This window comes from Aulonocara sp. 'chitande type north' Nkhata Bay, linkage group LG23 (assembly GCF_057382095.1).
Source record: "Aulonocara sp. 'chitande type north' Nkhata Bay isolate Kocher_YH1m ecotype deep benthic linkage group LG23, A_spYH_male_GT1.1, whole genome shotgun sequence".
Classification (NCBI taxonomy): domain Eukaryota; kingdom Metazoa; phylum Chordata; class Actinopteri; order Cichliformes; family Cichlidae; genus Aulonocara; species Aulonocara sp. 'chitande type north' Nkhata Bay.
In genome coordinates this window covers 9,123,677-9,148,566 of record NC_141365.1, presented here as the reverse complement: position 1 = coordinate 9,148,566, position 24,890 = coordinate 9,123,677, and the positions used below count along the sequence as shown (strand labels likewise).

Here is a 24,890-nt window from a genome sequence, read left to right as displayed (position 1 = left end):
GAGGTCACTCTTTTTTTCTACAAAACCATCATCACTGCATTCTGGTGCTGGCCTGGTAAAAGTGTCTACTCAATATGATTTAGATCCCTTACAGCCCCTCTGGACGCCCATCAGCAGAGCCTAAAGTGAGTGATGGATTTGCTACATATGTGGAGTGGAAGAGAAGAGAGGAGGATTCTGGTGCATAAAAATAGAGCCAGAGCCTGCTGGAGCACAAGAGTAAGACTTAATGAGGGATGCAATCATCAATTATTCAAAACACTTAATCATGGTGTCGCACGGTGCTGTTGCACAAACACATGTGCGCACACACACACACACACACACACACACACACGGACATACCACAGGCTTGTCAAACTGTGCCTCTAAAGGCAGACATTGAGAGAGAGATTGATGGATGTAAAGGGGAATACAGACATGGGATTACTGTTGCTTTATTGTGTATGTGGACATTTTCTCCTACAAATATTACACAATAAAAAAATAGGATGAAACCTCTCCCACTGCTTATATACAAGTTTTATTATAATGACAATTATCTCTTTAGATATAATCAATAAATTGGTCTTAGTACTGTAATTGATTCAATATATTAGTTATAATGTATTAGCTACTAAAAATCTGCTGTAGTACCAGCAAGTGCCAGTAGCTGGAGACTCTTACTCTGACATGAAAAGAAAAAACTTATCTGACTGCACTCCAGTTGAGCTATTTGAAGGAAAACATCTATAATGCTAATAGAAGCCACAGCTGAATATATAAGTTGCAGATGTCTATGGGGGATTATTTTGCAGATGCCCGCGCAGAGTCAGTCGGACCAGTTGGACCAGTGGATACCTGCTGATGTGTAAACTGTAACAATCCTGTCAGAAAACTGAGAGCTTATGTTGCAAATGTTCACATCAACTTTGCCTTAATTTCACCCATTTCCAACACTTACCATTACCAGCACAATAATGTGATGAACTACCAGAGACATTGGCCCGCTTTGTCTATGAATACATTTCAATGGAATACTGGAAAAAACTGACTGACAAAGGTTGTGCGATATTATTTGTGGACATCTGTTGGATCTGAACAGCTGTCTCCAGCAGCTGTACTGACATTAACTATGATAAACAAAGCACGATCCCATCTTGCAGATACCGTATGCATATTTTATATTAACAGTTAAAACTATTTGATGTGAAGCCATGAGGAGAATACAACTTGAGCACTTCATCACCATTAATAGATTAAAAATGGTTCTGACTGTAATTGTTAGATATGGCCAACAAATCTAGTCAGATCTAATTTATATCCTCCACTGAAGCAATAAAGTTGTGTAGCCATTTGATTTGATGTCATTTTTTTCTTGTTCAAACTATGGAAATTGCAGACATTTTGCATACTCTGTTCAGAGGCACCTGCCAGCTGGTTGATTTAACATTAACCTAGCTTACCCCTGCTACATGCTGCTCATCTCTCTAGGTATTTCAATCGAGTTGACTGAAGTACAGTAAGAGATTTTCAAGTTTGATTTATGCATCCATAGCCACTTTACAGGTTTTCAATAACATCAACAACACACAGACTCCTGACAGATTAAACAGTAAGTAAATGATTGCTATTATAGTGTTAGATGCTTGAGAAATTAGCACATGTAAAGAAGTAATTTTGATACATTTTGAACAGTGCTCCTGGTTGGCACTGGTCTGATCCATGATGCTACAATATGCAACTTAAAGGAGTAACTAATCTGCTAGTAAGTATCCAAATATTGATTGTTTTTTAATAACCCAACAGGAAGCTGGAGCTACTACGATGGACTGCAAAGAACCAAAAACACATCGGGCATGGTCATAATTAATGTGGATCATTACAGTATTTTCATATGCCCAGTAGTGGTACTCTTTGTAGCATCTCACGAGGATGTTTTAGTTCTTGTAGGTGTAAAATCCCAAAGTTCTGCCTAATCTCTCTACTTGCTTTTGAGTCAGAAAGGAAAGACAGGATACAGAGAAGGGAAAGAACTAGATGTTTGCAGAGCAGAGAAAGTAGAGACTAAAAGAAGCTAAGAATGCTTCAGGCTAGACCTTCAAAAGTGACATCCCAAAACTTCTTCAACTGCAAGCCGCTGGCGAGCCTTAACTCAACAGCTCACTGCCTGCAATTCGTACCAAGACACACATCTGGAGAATTTTACGAATGTCTATGTCAGTCAATCTGTCAGAGCAGAGCAGCAGGAACAGATTCTCCACCTCTGGTCTCTGAGGCCAGTTAGTGCGCTGAGGGAATGCCTAGGTTGAACCCCAGGAAGAAATTCCCAAGGGGGTAGAAACGCATCTCCCACCTAGCACTCCCCTGTGCTACCTTGTACCGCTAATGGCCATCAGTCAGTTACAGCTCCTGCCTCCTGCCCGTGTGTCTAATCGCCCACGCACACTGTCACAGTCGCCTGCCCTTCCAGTTAATACAGACAGCCAAACAAAATCAATCTTAACCGAGCGTCCGTGTTTGATAAGGCCTTGTTGTTTTTTATGGACTCTGACAACATGATCCGCTCCCACCCACTTCACATGGGAGTAACAGCTCCAAATCTAGCACAGCAGGTTGGCTATTTAATACTTTCATATCTTACAGTTATGTACTTTCTGGAGATCCATCCATCTTTCTTTCACAAAGACAGACATGCACATGGCACACCAAGCCCAGATAAAGAATACAGCATCCACTGATGTCATCAGCCTGAAAGTGAATCACAGCAGGATTGTCATAGTCAGGACACAATTTGCATAATTTCCTTCTTTGAATTCCCAACTCTTTTGAACTTGTGGGCAACCATTTCCAGCCAAACACACACACAAGTACACAACTATGACAACGTGCAAAAATCTCTGTGAAAGTTTCCTGGAGGTGAAAACTTTCTGCCAGCTCTTGAAATAGCCCCTTTTAGCACCCCGTGGTCTATTGGACTGCTGGGCTGTCTGAACACTCACAGAGCGGAGGGGCTATTGGCATTCACTTCCCCACGGGGCTCGGAGTCGATACAAAGCTCTTAAAACTCAGAAAATGCTGTGTGTGTTTCTGAGAGTGAGTGTTTGTATATGTGTATATGAGACCGAAAACAGAAGAAAGAAGGAAGGGATGTTAACATTCATGTAAAAGTCATGCAAAAGAAGCCGTGCAATAGTTAAAGACAGATGTTCAGCTACACACACAGACAGTATCGGTGCGAAACATCCATGCTTGCTTCTGTATGTGCAACCATTTTCACACAAACACTTTGATGTCCTTTTTCACTTGAAGCACACAACAAGAGACGGACTACTTCCGATGAATTCTCACTATCTACAAGACTCCATTCAGTTTAGATGATGGTGCTACCAGGGTAGCAGGTAGAAGAGAATAGAGGAAGCAGTACACACGACACCCACCGAGTGATTTCACAGTTGTTCTCATACTGGTAGAACTGGGCATAATCTGATATCACACAGGCTTTATACCAATATAGCTGACAGGCTAAGAGACGACTGATGTCCGATCCAAATGCATCGGGCGTTTGCATTCTCACACGTTTCTCTGTCACGTCTTGGTAAACATCTAGAAAAGTTCAGGTCTGCAAGTGCACGTGTGAAAATGGCTTATGTGTATGTGGCACAGGTAATGATTGTGTGCTTAAACAGAGCTCCACCCCACTGGGCCTCAGCCTCTTAGTGTCATCCATCATGGTGATGCCGCTAATGATACCAATACATACACCAGCACAGAGGGAAGAGGTGGAAGGAAAGAAAAAGGGGGGGCAGGGAGAAAAGAAGAGGAGAGTAAAAATGGTGATGCAAAAGGTAAAGGAACAACAAGAATTCTAATATTATTATTTTTATGTCAGTTGGGTTACATAAAGATCATTGTCACGCAAATAAAGCGAATTTTAATTTACATTTGCATTTGAGAGGGAAGGCTGAAGAGGAGGAGGAGGGAGAGGAGAGAGAGAGTGCTGGTAGAGAAGAGGCAACCAGCATGAAGAGGGAAGGAAATGTGCTGTCACAGGCTGAGAAGTGGAAGATAATCTGTGTGACTGGAATAGGCAATCTGATTCTCCCTTTCCTCCTCCTTGCTCTCTTTCTCTCTGAAACACACACTAAAACACAAACACACACAGTGTATACACAACACTGCCCGCTGCCAAACTCACAGAAAAGCTGAGGCTGACTGTGTGCCCTGCATGAGCTCCATTGCATCTGTGTGGATTAATATCACAGCCAGTAGATTCTACTTCAGGAATAAGACACATAAAATTAATTGTAGCATTTGCTTCTATTATGAGAGAATAAAATTTGAATGGAAACGTGAAGAAGAAATATTCTTATTTTTAGGATTTTTGCACCCTGAAAATACTACCAGTGCTAGATTGGACTTTTTTAATGTCTCACTGAATTTATGTGGTTAAACAGGAAAGAACACCTACATTCATAAATGTCTCAAAATGTCACATTTAAGTCTTACAACGGCAGAGCTACTGAACAAGAAATTAATGTTGGAGTAGTGCATTTGAAAGAACAAAAAGATAACCACTCAAGGATTTCTTTGACTTGCTGGAATACAAATGTGATTATTTGATCAGTTAAAAGGCTTTTTTTTTGTTTAATTCTACTACATTCTTAAAAAGGTCTCTCAAATCATCACAAATGTTTAAATATTTAAAGTTATATAAGCATCATAATACTAAAAATTTGGTTTTACAGTATTTAAATAAATACATGCATCTATTGTGCATGGAAATCCCCTCCATAGCATCATAACAGTATATTTTTTAGGTCAATTTTGATTGAAAATTTGTATTTTCCAAACCACCTCGACTACCTCACTCAGAATTCAGCTAGATTAGTCATGAGAGAGGCTGTGAGGAAAAAGGCTGGAGTATTTCTTTCTTCCTTCTCATCTCACTCCCAAGACACGTTGTCCTCTTCACTTCCAGGAGCAGGATGAAGGCCAGCGGGGGTTTTAAATTAGCCTATCAGATGCCTCCACCAGCTAAAGGAGAATTCTGAATATACTAATAGATAGGAGATTAAGATATGTAGCTTGGGGCACAGCCACATCTCCACACACATTTATATTTTACAAACACACACACACACACATTCATATACTCGCAGACATACACTAAAACCTTTTTATTCAATGATTACAGAGGACAAAATGATCATTTCAGATCTCAAGAGCAGAGGCAGCTTTTCAGAATGTTACGGTGTCTTTGATAAGGATATGGGTAATGATGAGGATTATTTCTTATGTGAAGCTGGACGAGAAAAAGAGATAAAAAAGATGCAGATGTGAGTATGTATAATGATATACAGAGAGCATAGAGAGAGGCTCACTAGATTACACAGTACTATCTGCTCCAGGCAGAAAGCACAGGTGAGGAAATCCCTCCTTTTTTTCGCTCCTTCCTCTTATGTCCTCCATCTTTCCCTCAGCCCTATTCCCGTTATCGCAGCTGTACACAAACAGGTACAGCTCCCCTGACCCGGCAACACCCCCTAAATCTCCCTGTCCTCGATCTGCTTTAACAATCTACCCATGAAAAATATCATTCCTCCCTCTTCTTTGTCTTCTCCTCTGTGTTTCCCTGTGTGTCTGATTGCTCATCTTTCTTCATTGCTCTGCCTGCCTCTCTCCCAGGGCTTGCCATCTGTACAGTAACAGGTGTGCTGTGTATGTGACTGATGTGTTTGTTACCTGTAGCACTGCCTGCAGCCACAGCCTGCATGGAGAATAGCTGCTTCTATCTGACCTACTAGGTAATGCTCTGCTCTCTTTTCACTAATCCTCCTCCCGTGACTCCTTCGGATGGCGACAGAGTAAAGAGAAGAGTAGGAGACGAGTGCGTAATGAGTTAAAGAAGCAACGGCAAGCTGTTGTGTATTTGCATACGCATTTCAATGAGGCTTACCAGTTGTGCTGTGGCAGTGTGTTCACCGTAGTAGAGTTTGGGTAATTAGTCCCACCAGTCTGTGGGTGTGCATGTACATGTGAGCACATATGGGTGTGTTTGTGTGGTGTGGTCTCATTAGTCACACAGGTGAGTGATTAAATGCTCTGCAACACCTGGAATTGTTCCTCGTTTCTTCCTTCCCTCCCTATTCTGCTGTTGTCTTAATTTACAGCAACACCCTTGGGAATCTTCCTGCCCCAGTCACAAAGCACACTTGAGAATGGCTCCACAAACTTAACGACAAACACGTCAATGCTTAAGCCATCCGATGAGGTGTGGCTGTTTCAGTATGAGGTGTTTCAATAATTGCCACAGTCTTAATCGTCCATAAAGAAATCATCCATTTATATAGTCCAGATCACCACTTGAAAAATGGCAAAAAAAAAATCATATTTTGAATGGTTGGATCTTCACAAGGTTCCAAGTAGAGCTTCAACATGCAACAAGAAGAAATGGGAGTGAGACAAAACATTTTTTGAGCTTGCAGTTTATTGAAAATAACACTTAAACTGAAACAGACCGTTTTACAGCCGATCAAAAGTTTAGGACCACATGCCTTTAAAAGGCCAAATCTGTGCAAAAATGTGGACTCATTGTCATTTCCTGTCAGATAGTCATACTGTCATGATGTTTTGATGGCATAGGTAAAAAAGCTTTCCCATTCTAAATGTGGTTGGGTTGTTGAACTGAATAAGCAGGGTGTCTACAGTAAGACAGTTATTTGGAATTTCTTAAATGATCCTAAGTGTTTTGGAACAAAGAAGTCAAGTGGAGGACCCAAAAAAATTTCACCAGCACTGAGCCGGAGGATCCAATTAGCTGTCTGTCAAGACACTGGACGATCCTCGACCCAAATTAAGGCTGACTGTAGCCCCATAACCATCAGACGCCATCTGAGACTGAAGGGCTTCAAAAAAAAATTACAATTAAAATTAAAAAATTAAAAAAAAACTCTTCAAAGCCCTCGTCCCTTTGAACACCACAGAACTGACGGTTTGAACTTTCTTCCAGCTTTCAATGTCCCATGTTTGGTGCTCTTTTGCAAAGTTTTATTCTCTGATGAGAAAAGAATTTAACATTGATGAACCTGATGGTTTCCAACGTTACTGAAATGACAAGGAAATCCCACCTGAGATGTTTTCTATGCGCCACAGTGGTCCCCAGACATAATGGTCTGGGGTGCTTTTTCCTTCAGTGGAACAATGGAGCTTCAAGAAGTGCGGAGGCATCAAACAGCTGCTGGCTATGTCCAGAGGTTGCAGAGAGCATCTCTCATGACTGAGGGCCCTCGTCTGTGTGGTAACGATTGGTGATCTAAATCCACTTGAGAACCTTTGGGGATGGATGGCAAGGGAAGTTTACAAAAATGGACAACAGTTCCAGAGAGTAGATGTCCTTTGTGCCGTCTTCACCACTTGGAGAAATGTTCCTACTCACCCCGTGGAAATGCTTACATCAAGCATGGCGCAACAGATTATTGAAGTGATCAACAATAAAGGTGGAGCTACTCATTACTGAGTTCATGTCTGGAACTTTGATTTCTGTGTTGGTGGGGTTATGGTTTTTTTTTTTGGACATGTGGTCTTAAACTTTTGATCAGCTGTAAAACAGCCTGTTTCAGTTTAAGCGTTGTTTTCAATAAATTGCATGCTCAATGCTTAAAAAAATGTTTCGTCTCACTCCCATTTCTTTTTGTTGCATGTTGAAGCTCTACTTGGAACCTTGTTAAGATCCAACCATGCAAAATTAATTTTTTTGCCTTTTTTTAAGTGTTCTTAAACTTTTGATCGGGACTGTCTTAAACAATACCGTGTAAACAGTGTAGTTTTTATAAGAATTTGTTTTCACAAGTGTGGAATACAGCTGTAGAAATGAAATCATATTTTAACCAATCTGTAATAATGTCCATCTATCCTTTAAAGTTTGGTACTTTAAAATGATACTCTACAGGAACTGACTCAGTTTTGGAGCCAACTTCATGTGGCCAGTAAATTTCACTTTTACATTGGCTTTATATATTTACATCAGCTACCGTGATATCACCCACTGATTTCTGAAGGGTTGAAATAAATGTTTCAACTATTTCTATCTTGGTGGCATAAAAGCAGAAGTGATAACGAAGGATGGCTCTGACTGTGAGGTTATCCAACACCGAAGTTGTTTTGTTACCGTTTGTGCTTCTTCACTGCAACATTGTACTCAAATCGCTTTAGTGTTTAGCTCAGTAATTTGCTGAACTTCAGCTGTTTCAAACCCCCCCCCCCCCCCCAAAAAATAAAAAAAGAAGAAGTGCTTTCACTTTTCTTTTAGGCTGCTGGAGTGATGTAATATAAACTTAGTTTGCAGCGGAAGCTTTAATTAATGCCCACGGTGAGCTCAAGGGTTCTCTAATAAATGTTCTCATCACTTCCATAATTTATTAGCTGCCTATTTTATACAGTCCAGCAGCGCTCAATAAGTGTGGCTCTGATTCAGTTCCTATTTGCAACACATGTGAACTCTTTTGTAATTTGTATCATAATCAAATGACAAATAACTATGGCAACAGTGAATGATCATTTTTTAAAAATGATTGTGTCTGTGAGAACATTTTTACACGTGATATAAGAAGCTCCCCAGAACTTAAAACTGGGTCATCCTAGTTACTTCTTGGTTCATTAGCCCTGTGTTACCACAGCCTTTAAAATAATGTGATAGTATTTAAGACTTAATCCAAGCTGAAGGTGTTACAGATTACTGTATGCCTTTTATGAAAAACAGGCTTTGGGCTATTCATGCATGAAATCAACATATTAAAATATCACTGTGTTAGATGATCTGGTGGAAGGTTTTAAGAAGCAGCATACACATTAAGTTGGAAAAATTGGGTAAAAGCAGCTGTGATTAGAGAGAAGGTGAAGGATCAGGAAGGAGTCCTTCAGGATATTGATGGGGTTATGGATACTGGATCATACTCTCAGCCTTACGTCCCGAAATTCTATTGGAGCACCAGAGAACCAGAGCACACGATCAGCTCTACACCTAAGATTTATTCTCATATGAACTTTGGAGAATTATGGGATATATTGTTTATGTGACTGAGTTCTCCGAGTAACCGTCAAAATGGAAGGACACATTCACTTCAATTTTATACAGCGCCAAATCACAACAACAGTCGCCCCAAGGTGCTTTATATTGTAAGGTAGACCCTAAAATAATGGACTGATTCTTATATAGAGCTTTTCTACTCTCCCGGAGTACTCAAAGTGCTCTATACAACATGCCACATTCACCCAATCACACAAGCACTGTTTTCTAAAGTTCTTAGTGCTTCTTAACTACCATTCATACACATTCATACTCCGATGGACGCATCAGAGAGCAATTTGGGGTTAGTATGTTACCCAAGGATACTTGGGATGCAAACTGGAGGACCCAGGGATCGAATCACTAACCTTCCAATCAGTAGATGACCTGCTCTACCTCCTGAGCTACAGCCACCACCAATAATACATACAGAGAAAAACCCAACAATCATGTGGCCCTCTATGAGCAAGCACAGGGCTCGCAAAATCACTAGCCCGACGTCCCGGAGCTAGCGATATCTCCGGTCGGGCGACCAAAATCTATCTCAGCCCTGCCCGTTGGGTTATTATATAGCCCGACGGGCGGGGCTGAGATAGATTTTGGTCGCCCGACCGGAGATATTGCTAGCTCCGGGTCGTCGGGCTAGCGATTTTGCGAGCCCTGAAGCACTTTGGCGACAGTGGGAAGGAAAAACTCCCCTTTAACATGAAGAAACCTCCGGCAGAAACAGGCTCAGGGAGGGGTGGCCATCTGCTGTGACCGGTTGGGATGAAAAAAAATGATGCTACTTTGCTAGGAGTGAATGTACCAGACCTTTACCTGTCTCTTAGACACTGGCACAAGACCTAACACAGACCTTATACTAGGGAGTGGGCAGATTACAGACCTGTTCATCTCTGAAGATCTGTGTTTTTGAACCACTGTTGTGCGACGCCTAGAAAAGTTCCGGATTACGCACACGTGTGAAAACAGCTTAAGTCGATGTAGGATGAAACATGTTGAACAGAAGATCACAAAAGGAGAAACCACACAGACAGTCATTTAATATACCATGCAGGGATCCACAGCAGCAGGAAAAGAAGTCACATGGCCAGTTGTATGTGGCTGCTCTGATATTATTATTGCACAAGTGTCCCTGAGGGCTGAGGTGTGATAGATGTCAGCGGTGTATGTAATAAATTGCAGGGGTCAATCCACTCTGGTGAAGAGGTCCGCACTCATGGAAGGCCACCTGATAGACAATACAGGTTTCAAATATTCCCTTCAGAACACATTTCCATTCATTCCTCTGGCCTGTGTTCATCAGACAAGGGATCATTAAATTGTTCCCTCAAGAGAGCTGTCATCCAAGGCAATGTGAGGGGATCACGGTAAGAACTCATTTGAGGGGCGATTTACACCAAAGGCCAAGGTAAGCGTCTGTTTTCTCTAGGTGACCACAGTCTCCAGAGAGAAGGGAAAGAGAAGGATGAGACTGTAGACTCATCACCGACTCTAAAACCCATGTTGTGCTTTATGAAGTATGAAGCAGTAAAATAGCCCTTCCATTCTTGGTCTGCCAGCTTACATTTATAACATGGCACAAGAAAGTATAAGAAAGAAAGATAAATGAAGAAATCTGTTTATAAGTACAATCTATTCTACAGTACCAGTGCTATTACCAGCTGGCACAGAAGACTGGGGCAATGTGAAGCTGCCAAGTGCAGGAAAAATCATGTGTGCTTTTGTTAATGACAGAAAACCACACACCAAATATGGTGGCACACTCATTCTCGAACAAATTAACAACTTCTAAATGAGTCTCTGTCAAATATTCCTGTCAGGTCCCACCACGGCTGGCATGGCTGTGTGATTGAAACCATCACCTTTACGGTGCGAGTTTTATGAGCTCACGTGTGCATATAAATACACACAGTCACACACTGTGAACTTGACCTCAAGGCTGAATGGGTGGTCTTTTAACATCCTCATTACCAAAAATTACTTATCATACTCACCAGCCATCAGCTTCTATTGACAGAGAAGTTATTATCTATAAGCATATCCAGCTAATTGAAGGCTTCCTATCTAAATGCTCATACTGAGAATGGATGCAGGGGGGGAGTATGTGTAAAAATGAGCAGGAGAGTGAGATAGATGGAAAGAAGGGTCATGGCCTAGGGGTAAGGGAGCCATGAAATGCACCATTATATATATATATATATATATATATATATATATATATATATATATATATATATATATATATATATATATATATATATATATATATATATGGGTGTGTCTGTGTGTATGTGTCCACCAGTCCAGTCAAGTGTGTCTCTCTGATAGATGCTCAGTTCAATTCGATCAAGAAGCACAAATGACCTGTGAGCAGGTGATTGAATCCTCCATTCGTCCTTAAAGAGGGTCCCTGACACAGGCACGCACACACACACATACACGGTTGCAGCATCACTAAATCTGCTAAATTCACTTTCGGTGCATATTTACTGCTAATACTTATTCACTGGATCTTACATCCAAGTCCAATGCTTGGTTCGTTTGCCGAAGACACTTTTTAAATTGACAGTGGATATGCTGAGTATCTGTTAGATAAACAGATTGGCAGTCCCACTAATTCCTCTGAAAGTAAACACCTAAATCTGTAGTTCTATACACCTTTAAGCAGCTTTTGCTTTACCGATTTGATTTACTGGTCACACACATAAAAACTATGCCAGTTCATATAAAGCACTACCAACCCACTAGTTCACACAAGATGTTCTTTCCCTGAGTTCAGTGTGAAATTGAATAGCCAAAGGACAAATTGCTGGAGAGCAAAGCCAATACCCAGCCAAGGAAATACTTGTTTTTCTCAGCAGACCAGTAAATACTGGACTTAAATTGCACAGGTGGAGGGGAGACTCAAATGGGGTGCCCATAGTGCTCTGTTTCTGTTGGAAAAGAATGCAACTGTTTACTGACTGCCAGTGGCTTGGCCATAAGAAGTTAATATAATATCAAAGCTCCTCCCGTCAGACTTTTTTTAGGGTCTCCTGGCTTGCAGTTTTTTAAAACTGCTTTATGGAGAATTAAATTCTTTTAGCTTTCATAAATTAAGAATGCATCTTTGTTTTCATTTATTGTATGCTTGTAATGAATTTGCACACAGTCACTAATACTAAACCACAGCTTATTCAAAAGCACAAAGCCATACTAACTGGCTATAAGCTGATTTGAGCTGTAAATTTCAGCAGTCAAGTGAGGACTGCGTCATTTCATCTCTAATGTGTATTTATGTGTCTGTGGGTCAAATCCTCTTACACGAATGCCTGTAAACAACATTTAAAAGTGGATAAAGTGCAAATTGTGGTATTGGAGGGATAATGTTTAGTCATTAGAAAGGGGGCTGATGTTCCACGTACAAGGGAATTAGCAGCTTTATAGATCATAATAAAAGTAATAAATCTTATGTACAGGATACTTTTTGGGGTACTTAAAGACACAAATAAAGATTAAGGTGTAAACATGCATTACTGCATTGTTTGTGAACTATAAATTATACCTACTGAACATAATATAATAGTGACAATGCTGCAACTATAAAAAGTATACTTTACTGATTTTTTTTGTGTGTGTGTGTGTGTGTGCCAATACTGTCTGACAATATCACTGTTCGCTCTAGTTAAAGTTTATAGTTGTGCTGTGATTGGGGATATATTTACATGTAAAGTGATCACTCACAGAGATGGAACAAAACATCTCTTACTTATTTCTCTCCCACAGTGCACAGATTACAGTCTGGGTGCTGCTTGCTGGTCTGTCCAGTCAACATTAAATCTGCTTTGATACAGTGGTGTAAAGCAAAGGTGATATACTTGAATAAAATAACATAGTATGGCTCAGAAGCCAGACACTGACCAGTCTTTAACATTCTTAGCTTTCTACACTACAGTTTCATAAACTGTGTGTTTTAAACTCCCTCAAAATATGTACATGAGGTTCAAATCTGTGCCTTTTTTTCTTGAGCTATTACATTGGGTTTCAGCAGTACTTAAGATCTTCATACTGTTAAAAGGTCAACTTCCAGTTCAATTTAAATCTTCATACAGATGAGGATCATCCCCTGAAAAGCTCTTTTTGTTTACTGTTATTGTGGCAAATCAAATCTATCTTTTATTTATCTGGTTAAAGTACGTTATTCCCAAAGACCTGGTCTTTCATAAATGTTCCACGTCAGTTTGACGATAAGCTGTTCTTTTTAGAACAGCAAGGGCTTTTTTATTGCACGCCAGCCCTGCGGGTCAAATTTTATGTAATCCAATTGCAAATTAGGGGTGAGAAACTGTCAAAAAGATCATATGAAAATCTTTTGGGATAGAGGACAGATGTAATTGTGTCACAACTACTCAAGCCTTTGCTTAGCGTTTGTTAAGTACGAAAGTTTAGTCTTATTTACATGAGGCAGGACTGTAAGGTTACCCACCCTTACTGCAGATCCATGTATTTTGATACCAACAACTGTAATATTTACAGTCAGTCAACAAAACTGCACTACTAAATCTGCCAAACGTCCTTACAAGGGAATGGTTTCTTCCAAATATGTTGGAGATCTTTAGATCTGAGCATAATAACACTACACACACCACACATCCTTGACCTCTGATCGGGATTCCTGATTCTTATGATTTAGATTTGAAGGTGCAAAAACTGCACAGGTGAACTTATTTTTCCAAATGTATGAAATGTCATTTTTAGTTACTTAAATAATTCAAATCAATTCAAAATATCTATTTTTAAACGTCATTTGTTTGATCAGATGAAATGTTTGCTTGTCTATGTTTTTAATCTGTCTAAAATAAAGATTTCCACTTACTATTTTTACATGACTGCTCAATTTTTTTTCCAATCTTTCTGGAACATTTTATCTATTTGGATTCACATTTAAACTGAAGAAATTCTGACTGAGCGGCAAAGAAGAACTGATTAATTAGCACCACTGGGTTAGCGTCCGTGGGTGGTGCCAAGTGTGATATCTCAAAAAAATAAAAGATTTCTACATTATCGAGCTCCGCTTTCTTTTTGCAATAAAATATAAACTGCCTTTTACAGCCTCAGTGATATGCATGCTGCAAATCTCCAAAACTCGAAGCCACCAAGACAATCCTAATGACATGGCAAACCTTAAGGGCCTAAGAGTAGCCACACGCTATGATTCTGTCACATGATGCCCTATTTCAGTTCAAGTCATTATAATGAACTACAGTAGTATGCAAAGATCAACACAAGAAAAAGCAGCATAAAACATGCAGTGATTCTTTGCGATCATTATTGGCACAATATACCCTCTACTGACACGAGTATTGTTTTAAATTTACCCTACTTCTTTAGTTATACTCTGGTTGCACCCCCCACTCTGTGCGTGTGTGTGTGCGTATGCGCGTGTGCCTGGTTGATGAGCAAAAAGAAAAGCAGCATGCATGGATTAAATTGGGATTTGTTATGGTGAAGTGGGGGCTTAGTGGGTTCAGTTTTGGAACTGGTGCATGCGTGCTCAGGAATCAAGGCAAAAATATTTCTAAAAAAAAGAAAAAAACCATACATTTAAATCAGATCTAATTAATAGATGTTAAAGAGCAGGCCTCTGATAGAAATCAGCCGCTGTATGGTCTGATCTGCTCTGAATGTGGCAGTGAGTATAAGAGACGGCTGATTATAAAATCTTTCTATAAGTTCACTCTCCCGTGCGGCTCCCAGTTAGCTTAATCTAACAGTCTGTCTCAAAATAGGCCACATTTTGTTAAATGTATATAGCCAATGTTACAAAAATAAGCATTTTACATCTTACAGACAGTTATTAACCCTTTTACTCATAGTGGTCACTACAGTGGATAGCTGTTTTCTTGTATTTGTGTCAGTGTTGATGGTATACTTGCACATAAACCACTACATTGGACACTGATGTGTCACTCCATACCCTGTCACCCACTGGTCAGCCAGTGTTGTCCACTTAAGTAGACATGTAAAAAACTCTTTGAAAAATACATGGTTGAAAAATGAAGCTCCAAAATCTTTTTTTCATGCATAGAGATGAATAAAAATATTTAAGAAAAAAATGAAGATTGAGGTTGTCATAATTCATACATGAAAGGGTTAAACACAAACATATTTAAGTCACATTCTGACCTATTTCACTCCCTACCTTTCCATCCATCCATCCATTCCCTCCGTTCAACTGACATAAAAGAGGCAGAACTAGCTTAACGGGGCGACCGTGGCTCAGGGGGTTGGGAATCGCATCTGTAACCGGAAGGTCGCCGGTTCGATCCCTGGGCTCTCTGTCCTGGTCGTTGTGTCCTTGGGCAAGACACTTTACCCTACTTGCCTACTGGTGTTGGCCAGAGGGACCGATGGCGCGATATGGCAGCCTCGCTTCTGTCAGTCTGCCCCAGGGCAGCTGTGGCTACAACTGTAGCTGCCTCCACCAGTGTATGAATGTGAGAGTGAATGAATAGTGGCATTGTAAAGCGCTTTGGGTGCCTTGAAAAGCGCTATATAAATGCAATCTATTATTATTATTTAGAGAAACCACCTGAGAGCACGAAGGCAAATCCTGCAAAATATCCCATAACTGCAATTTGCAACATTTTCACTCTACATTTGCAATTAACCTAAGGTTGTAACACTTAATTTTATTTTTGTACACAAGGTCAACATTGCAAACCCCTCAAACAACTTTTTTTCATTACAAAATGAAAAAGTAACCGATAGCACATTTTCTACAAGTCTGTTTGTTCTTAGATGTACAAGTTGTTGATGAGTCAGCACAGAGGATAAACCGTTAAAGCTATGCAATTAAATGACCACTCACAGCTCTGCAGAATCATTTACACTAGTAAGCTTCACCTTAACCTCCTCTGAGCTTCTTTTCTTTGATGCTTCAGTTAATTTTTTTTCATGAATAAACATTTTGTCTGTTATCATGATTTTTTTTATGAGTTTTCCTATTGAGTAGTATCTACAAACTGAAACGATTTTTGCAAAAGATTGGCTATAAGTACAACACATAAGTGAGAAAAAGACATAAAAAAAACACTGGAGCAGTTTTCCTGCTGTGAAATTAATACTGTATGCAAAATCCAAATCCAATTTTGATCATTTTTATGCCTCCACTTGAACTGAAACTGAACCTGGTTTATGGGTTGAGCAGATTTCATGATCCATGAAACTAGATAAGACTCCATTCAGTGTTTACAAATGTGTTTTTGTGAAGCTGAAGTGCTGAGCTCCATGAGCTGAAGCAGGAGGTGCATGTGTGGCACGCATGAGTATATGCTAGTGTGGCAGCATACTTCAGTTTTAGCTCTGCAGGCTGAACGCAGGAGCATCTGGGCACCCACCCTCTCCTCTAAGCCCAGCAAGCACTATATGAGCCAGGCACCAGGTGCTCCAGGGAAGCAGCCAGTGCTATGGTTCCAACCCAGAAACAACTCTTCTGTCCTAGACACAGATGCCAGACTCTACCTCCCATTTCATCTACTTAGAACAGATGTTTAGCACGCAAAGCAATCCTAACATGTCCTACGAGGAATTTAATTAGGTTACCAGCACTTTGTCTTTCAGACAGGGTCAGACAGGATATAGCACCTTTACATGACTGGTACACAGCTTCCTGCTTTAATAAGTAAACATGCTATGAAACATCACTGTGAATTTCATGGAGGAGACGGTGTATGATGATGGATATTGAATTACGCCTAATCTTTACAAACACCAACAGTAAGAGAGAAACAAAGAAGAGAATCATGGGACGGTTAAAAATTCATTAGTGAGCAGCAACAGAAAAGCGCAGATGGAGAGAAATCATGAGAAGGGAAAAGAGAGAAAGAAATAGGAGGAGAAATACAAAGAGGCAATCCTCTGAGGAAAACATCTTTCCACTCCTGTCTTTGTCTATTTCTTTCTCTAACTTTGTTGCAGTCTCCCAGTGAGTGTGGAAGTCAGTGGAGCCGATCCACAGGGAAGAGTCACTTGCAACCCCCCTCAGCAAATCTAAGGGCCCACTCCCATGCTCCCTTCACACCATAGACGCATTCATTATCTATTGTATTCTTTGAATAAAGAATATTGTACAAAACGAGGCATCTCTGCTCCTTTGTATATGCCTGAGTAAAAGGCAAAGCATCGCAAATTAAAATGTAATTTGCGATGCTTTGTTTGTTGTGCTCTCTCCAGCACCTAAAATGTCATAAGGCGCATGTAATACTGCTGGGGTCTGCTGAGGCATAGAGCACCGTACATCACTGCTGTGTGTGCGTGTGTGTGTGTGTGTGTGTGTGTGTGTGTGTGTGTGTGTGTGTGTGTGTGTGTGTGTGTGTGTGGTTTGAGGGAAGGGGGTGGTCAGGGATCTTGACTTCTGTGGAAATTAGAATGTAAGGCGCTGAATTAATTGAAGTGTTAATGTGCTGTGACTTCAGTCTGTGTGTGTGCCCGCGCCCCCATGTGTATGTGTGTCTTCACCTCCTGAAAATGCCTCCTATAAAGTGCTTTTGTTTGCTGTTAAAACTCATTAACAACGTGAACACCTTTGTGATTTTACCCCAAAGTGGCACTCGCTGGAAAAAGAAAAGGAGGACCGATGTGTAAATCAAGGACGGGACGGGGGGGGGGGGATTCAATGTGATAATGATGCTGAGAAATGCTAATGTCGATGTGAATGTAAGCAGGGAAAAAAGAGGAACTCAAGAGCCTTAGTTCCATAATCAGCATCTTATCTGAAACAAGAGGATCCCTGAAGCTATGCTACAGAAAGAGAATGATGGAGGGAGAGAGAGGGAAGGAGAAATAATGAAATACAGACTGAGAGATAGGGTAGACCCTGAACAGGGCAGGGATGCAAAATCAAAAACAGATTAAGAAAGGACGAAGTAATGATAAAGAAAGGGTTAAAAAGGACTTGATAAGATTCACCAAAAAGGTTAATAGCATGGTTGTTCAGTTTTTTTGAAGCAGAATATGTTTTGTTGGTCTGTAGGAGTGACTCTGTGGTTCATCCTGGACTACAAACTTTCCTTGTGCACTTTAAAACAGGTCAGTTTTACAAAGAAAATGTGTCTTTGTTTCCCCACAGCAAGCTATTGGTGTGAAAAAACCTCTAAGCCTACAGATATGCATTATCCCAACTGACCTGTAACAGGTACGATCCAACCCATACAAGTAAAAAGCGGAAATAACAGACAGCATTCTTTTTTCCTACTGATCCCATTTCAGAGCAAAGCAGAGGATGCTAAACCCATAAAGCAGTCTTTTTGTGGTCAAATATAAGGACAGTGAAAGTGCATTGTTGTCTCTGCAGATGCTAATCCCAGTGCTGTGGACAGATTGCAAGTGTTTTAAGAAGATTACAGACTGCAGAGGCAGATTAGTTGGCAGCTTAATCTGAACCTCTGGATGGACTGCCCTGCTCACTCACAGGCCCTCTGTGGGGGTGTGCATGCGTGTAATGTGTTTTAGTGTGGCTGTTTGTGTTCAAAAGGTAGTCATGATTGGTGGTAATGACAGCTTTGTGCACATACGGCTTAAAAATGTGTTTGTCTGGGTGGATATTGATTTGTCAGACACAAACACACTCTCAGTTTTCTTCATAGTTAATAAATGGCAAGAAATAGGGTACATACGTACACATAGAGTCCCAGTGGGCTGTAAAGATATTCTCAATGCTAATTATATGAGACTGCGATCACACACACACACACATGCAGAAAGTGGATCAATGAGAAGGGCACCCAGCCAAGAGCCACTCAATTCTCCCCCCTCCCTCCATGTGAAACAGTGGAAGCCCTACTGAAAAAATACCCTTACTTAACATGTTGCCACCTGTTTAATATACCACAGAAAAGTAAATATAAGAATGAGCAGGGTTTTATTTTATTTAAGATTATACCTTTGACAACGGTTTAAATCTAAGAAAATGGGAGGAGTTCGTCTTAAAGTTCTTTCAAACATAATATTAGAAGCTTATAGTGTAAGGAAATCAAACCCGGCTTTCGGCACTGAGATACTCCAATGAACTTGACTTAATTTACAGTTCTACAGGTGGAAAAGCTCCAGTGACCGTAATGCATTAATTGAAAGGCAGTGGCTTCCTAAGAGAGAGGCTGTGTAAGTCCCATCTGGGGTGTTTTAGAGAGTCTAAAAGCTATCAAAGGAAAACTGTTTCCTTTGGCAATAGACAAAAAGACTTGAAGAAGAGCTGTGTGTAAAAGCTGGCATTGCTTTGGGAAAGGTCAAACACAAATTTCATTTACACAATTTCACCTTTGAACTGAATAATATATTTATTTTTGGGATATCTACCTAGGAAGCAGACCAAACTAGTACATGCATATTAATTTTACTACTACACAATCTTAAATTCTAATGAAACTGTCCCTTTTTAAACATACTGGTTCAAAATAGACCCAAGAGTAACTAAACCTGAGTATGAACTAGTCCTAAAGACAATATAGAATTGGGAATTATTTTGTGTTGTGACATAAGATATAAAGCTGGGGGGGGGGGGGGGGGGGGGGGGGGGGACACTCCCCTCAAGTTTCCAGGTCAAACAGGAAAAGAAAATAATGAAGGCAGGGAACTTGATGAATGTTAGTTATCTACATGCACAAGTATAATTCCACTGCAGCTGCCAGCTCATTGTTTTCGCCACAGCTAATTTAACGAAATGCCACTGAGACACACACAGCCTCTGTCACATCCAGCAGGTAACTTGAATAGGCTGTCACTTTATTGTGATGTTGAATTGTATCCATAGCAACAAGTGTCACTGGGGTGCCTCGGCAAAAAAGGCAACAACGTGAATTATAAGTCAAGCTCTGTTCATTACAAAGAACAAATGGACTAACATACTGTATGCTATATTACCTTTACTCCTTTCACCTCTCATGATGGTGCTTCAGTATAATAATGTGAAACATAACTAATTAAAAAATACCTCACTATGTATTATTTTTTGGCCAACACAAAAACTTTGTGGTCTACCCGCCTGCAGCTAAAAGCAAATTAAGTTGTACTTGAACTAAAGCTCAGTGATCAGCAAACAGCCAGGTCTACACAAAGGCCTCAACATTTCTCTGTGATAGCAGTCGTACCATTTAAACTTCACACGATGCACAGTTAAAGCAAGACCTTGAGCTCATTGCAATCCTTTTTAGATGGTGCTTTATTTTCCGACAGTTTGTGATTTTATGCAGTGATTTACATGGTGTCGCTAGAGTTTCTGTAGATCACAAAACAATGGGGTGAAAAGAAGGTTTTCCAACTGAGATACAAAATCAGCTACAAGCCAGCTTTTACAAAGGCAGTGAGACGCTTTAGGAACAGAACAGTAAGCTCCAGCTTCCAAAGATTTCATGACTTCAAGACTACATAAACTTAGAGAACCCTTTTCTCTTTAAGATTTAGTCCAACATTCATTCAGGAGCGTTGTCTACCATTATCGAGTACACATAAAAACTAAAATTGCAGGACGCAGCCTGGGTTCTGAAAAGTGACTGAGAATAGGCAAAAGGGAGGCTGTACATGGGACAGACGGAGCTGAGAATTGAAAGAGGAAGAAAGAGAGCCTTCAACAGTGTTTTCTTTGAGTTTCCTCACAATACTCTGAGGGTTTCTATGACAACCTGGAGTCGCCAGCTGGGTCTATACAGGCAGAAGTAGGTCTGTTTGGCAGAAGAGGAAAAAGTATCCAAATCCTTTACTCAAATCGAGTAACTCCAGTAAAATAGTCTGTCACTCAAACGTTTAGAGCTAAAAGTAGCATGTCGCAAGTTTTATTTAAAAATTGGCACTGGTCTGGTGTGGGCATTTTATCTGTGAACTAACAACAGGTATCAGGAGTGGCATAATAGGTGAAGTGTTTCCATCTGAAGTGCAGTACAGCAGAGCACCATAAATTCAAAATACTCAAGTAAACTGACAGCACCTGACAATAAAAGAGCAGTTGTTGGGTAAACATATACACGGAGATGGGCTTGGGTTGGACCAACCATGACGCACTGATATTACCATATCCCTAATGACTGTATCGCAAGAAAAATATAATCTGAAACATGGGTATAAAACAAGTATTCACAATGGCATAAACCAGTTACACGAGCTACATCAAAGCAATACACTACGATGTATATAAAGCTGATGCAGCTTGTGCGCCAGACAGGGAGAGAGAAGAGAGTGAGGGTCTGCAGAGCGCCACGGTTTCATGATTAATGCGGCTTTTAGCTGCAGCGGATCCTGGGCCCCCCCAAAGCAACCTGACCGGGTTGCCCATTCAACTCTCCTCCCCTGGATCTGTCGCCCTCTCTCTTACCCTATCAACCAAAACCTAGTGATTGAGGACCATCTGTAGCTCACACACCATTGCATGGATTTCTACACTTTCACTTCATCAACAGAATCTCATCATGTTTTGCGTTTCAGTACATTTCATACCCCTTCTATTGTGAGACAGCCCTCTAAAACGTGGACAAACGCCAATACATCAGAAGACCTCCATACACAAAAGAGAATTAAAAAGTTTTTTTTTATAAACTTGTTTATTTAAAAAAAAAAAAAAAAGCTCAATCACAGTAAGGTCACAAAAGACACGTAAAAAAGCTATCTTCAAGAAAAATCCCACAAAGTATAATACGGTAACTATAAAGTCAGGGCACTCCTATGTCAAATTTTGCCCAAGTGGGGTAGGAAACACGTGTGTTTCAGAGAGAGAAAGGAATAAAACTTATGGTTTCGACACTTTATAGTCGTTAAGCGCGTAAATCTGTTGCGGAATCTCCGAGTGTGGGGACGCCCCGTAAAACTACACACGCCAAATGCACCAAACCGCTGTCTTCCCTCCCGCTTTACAGCACACACACAGCCTCCCTCTACTATTTCTCTGAGAGGGTCACTCCCCCCACAAGCTTCAATCCACACACACACACACAAACACACACATACATACATGCGCTAAAATCCCGATGCAGCAGCAGCAGCAATAGATAATTCATTGCAGTGTCAGTGGCAGAGCACACAGAATCCACAGGCTTCTGATCACATTCAACTATCACACAGCGATCTAAAAAGTACACGCTGGCAGGACCTTACGCACAGGACGAAATTTGCCACTTGTTCTGTTCGTTTCCATTCGGGCTGTTTGCATTGACGCACTTACCTTTGCACTACTGCGAAAAAGAGCACTGTTAGTTCCCATTTTCAGAAAAGGCTTTAGTCTCCATTCATTCCCGTGAATCCCCTCCTGGTTTATTCAGACATCCACAGTGTGTTTCAGCAGGGAGAGTAATCCAGTTTTCCATGCCGGAGAGAGCGCGTGCGAGCTTCCTTACATCTTTTCCCACAATCCTTACAAAACTATGCCAGGCTTCTTTCAGCGCTTTTTTTTCTCCGCTCCTCGGTCCTATGCCCCCCTCTTCTTTCCTCTCCCTCTCTCTCTCTGAGGTTGCCTGGTTACCTCTATCTGTAGGCTGGTTCAGACCGCCGGCCTGCAGCCAATCACAAGGCTGGGTTCATCTTAACCCCTCCGCTGCTGAACTGTCCTGATTTCCAGCTTTCAAGGAGTAAGGGGAGATGGGAGGTAGGAGTGAAGAGGAGAAAAAGAGAAGCACTGGGTGATGGTGAAGGATTTAAAAATGTCTATTACAGAACTATAATGACCACAAAAAAAGAAAGAAAAAAAAGTGGATGAGTGTGGAGGAGGAGCTTACTGGTGGATTTAGGTTTAAAATGAAGACACGTGGAAACAAAGTCCTTGTGAATGGAGAGGCTGCATCACTGTTGGAACAGACAGCACTGGATGTAGCTTAGAGGCAAGTTTTAAGATGACTGTACTGTCCAAAATTCACCATCATCACACATCAACTCTTTTTCTGCACACCAAGTATTGCTGGCATACAAAACCCACTCACCGAAACATGAATGCACCAGCCAGTCATCACCCAGTCATTCAGTACAGACTATTGATTGGTTAACCACCCACAGTTAAGTCATGCAGCCCAAATCATTTCTGAGTCATGCACTTGGCAGATTCACCATGGTGTCTAACCTTCCTGCTCAGAGAGTGGGAGCACACACTTAAAGTTTTCAAGTTCAAGTTCAAAGTTTTGAAGAAATGAAAGAAAAGTGTCCTAAAGACAGAAAATACATCTTCCTTAATGTTGTTGATTAATTAGTATAAGAATGGCAAAAAAAAATGTAATTATAAGAGTGATGCAACTATACTGAGCTGACTGAATCATATTTTTCAGCTGCATGATTTTCCTCCAGTCTCCCATAAGCCTTAATCTTGTGCAGCCTGTCCTCATTTAATCCTTCCCTTTTACTTTTTTATTCCTGCACCTCATCTTCTCTCTTTCTCCCCCAGTCTCTGGCCTTAAATCATCATCCCCTACTCTCAAATGTGTTGCGCTTCTGTGGGGAGTTTAGGAGCTTCAGCACGGACACGATTCCTCTGATCTCTGCAAACACTGGAAGACACTCGGCACTCCTCCACCTAAAATCTCTTCCGTGTTCAAACAAAGATAGAGGTCTTTATTTTAATGTAAGAGTATGACACGAGCATAGTGTGGAATATGTTAAAAATACTACTTAGGAATAAACAAAAAGGTCTAAAAGTATTTTTTCCAGACAAATTAATTTCAGAACATCTTAGCATTAGTTTTTGCCACTTCATACGTCATGCGTAGCATGATCTTGCCATGTTTCGAAAACATTCTTGCAATACAAATAATGCTAGCTTTTATCAAAGTAACCCAGTTCAGAGAATGATCAGGAGACTGCCAGTTCCATGATGCTCAGCATAAATATGAACCTACATCACATAGAAACAAAGCAAATGGCAGAGCATTCACTCACTCAGAATGTAATCCATCCAGTGAAGGTGAATGTTTCCAACAGCATGCTTAGACATGGACACCCATGCGACGAAGCTCACGGTGCCCAATTTCTGTGTTGATGTTAACGCTATGAGACTTTTGGAACTCAAAAGTCATCAAAGTGTTGGCGACTGGCTGGGCCTCGGGGGCTTGGGTCCTGGTTGGTGTGTTGCCGGGGTTGTGGGCGGGTGGGTACATGGGGGCCCAGCCCTGGCGCAGGGTGCCGCCGGTGCGTCGAGCCACCTGGGGGGCTCTTCAACTGGTGGGGGAGATTGTCACATCTTGCAGGAGCTTTCCTCTCTTCAGGAACTCTCTCTGCAGGAAGGGGAGATACAGGAGAGGTGGAGGAAGATCTCAGCCTGGGCGTCTATTGTCTTATGTAGTCTGGAAGATGAGTGGATGATGGGGTGGGTTCAGTTTTCTCTGTGGTGGGGTTGGGTGGACTGTCCCGGGCTCTGTGGGGCCGGGAGGCGCTGCACTGGGCCCCGGTCTGAATGGGCCTGGGCCCCCTTCCCCTGGCGGGTCGCGGAGTATGGGGGTGCCTACTGGGGTCAGCGGGGGAGCTGGCCCCAGGGAGGGGTCACTTGCCCCTCCCTTCCTTCCCTCCCCATCTCCAGCTGCCTCCCTCTTCCCGCTCCACCACAACCACCCACACATGCAGGGCCTTGGAGTAGGGGTATGTCACCAGGGTGCAGAGGAGGCTACCCCCCCCCCCCCCCCCTCTGTCCCCTTCTGGCTGCCTCTGCCTCAATTTTATCCCACAACTTAGACATTCACATTACTCACACTCTCATTACACATACATATAGGATCTTGGGGGTGGGCACGATACACGGAATCCGAGTTACCATCAGGGTGTACACCTCACCCCTGGCGTCGTTGCCCACCTCTCAATTTTAAATACACGTAGACATTGAGGGCTAGCAGGAGGGACCATG

The 24,890-nt window shown here is 41.3% G+C and overlaps 1 protein-coding gene across 8 annotated transcripts in view; it reads right to left on the bottom strand.

The window, feature by feature from the left end:
- The window catches only part of dab1a (DAB adaptor protein 1a), a 227,898-nt gene that overhangs the window by 59,223 nt on the left and 143,785 nt on the right, over nt 1-24,890 (bottom strand). For 2 of the 8 annotated variants that reach the window (XM_086281777.1, XM_086281778.1), the window contains exon 1: nt 22,236-22,564. The exons of 1 other annotated variant lie outside the window; for it this stretch is intronic. The gene's annotated coding sequence lies outside the window, so the exon portion shown is untranslated. Of the gene's footprint in view, nt 1-22,235; nt 22,567-24,890 lie in introns of those variants that run through there. 5 more of the 8 variants (XM_086281771.1, XM_086281779.1, XM_086281780.1 and 2 more) reach the window with 5 other exon arrangements.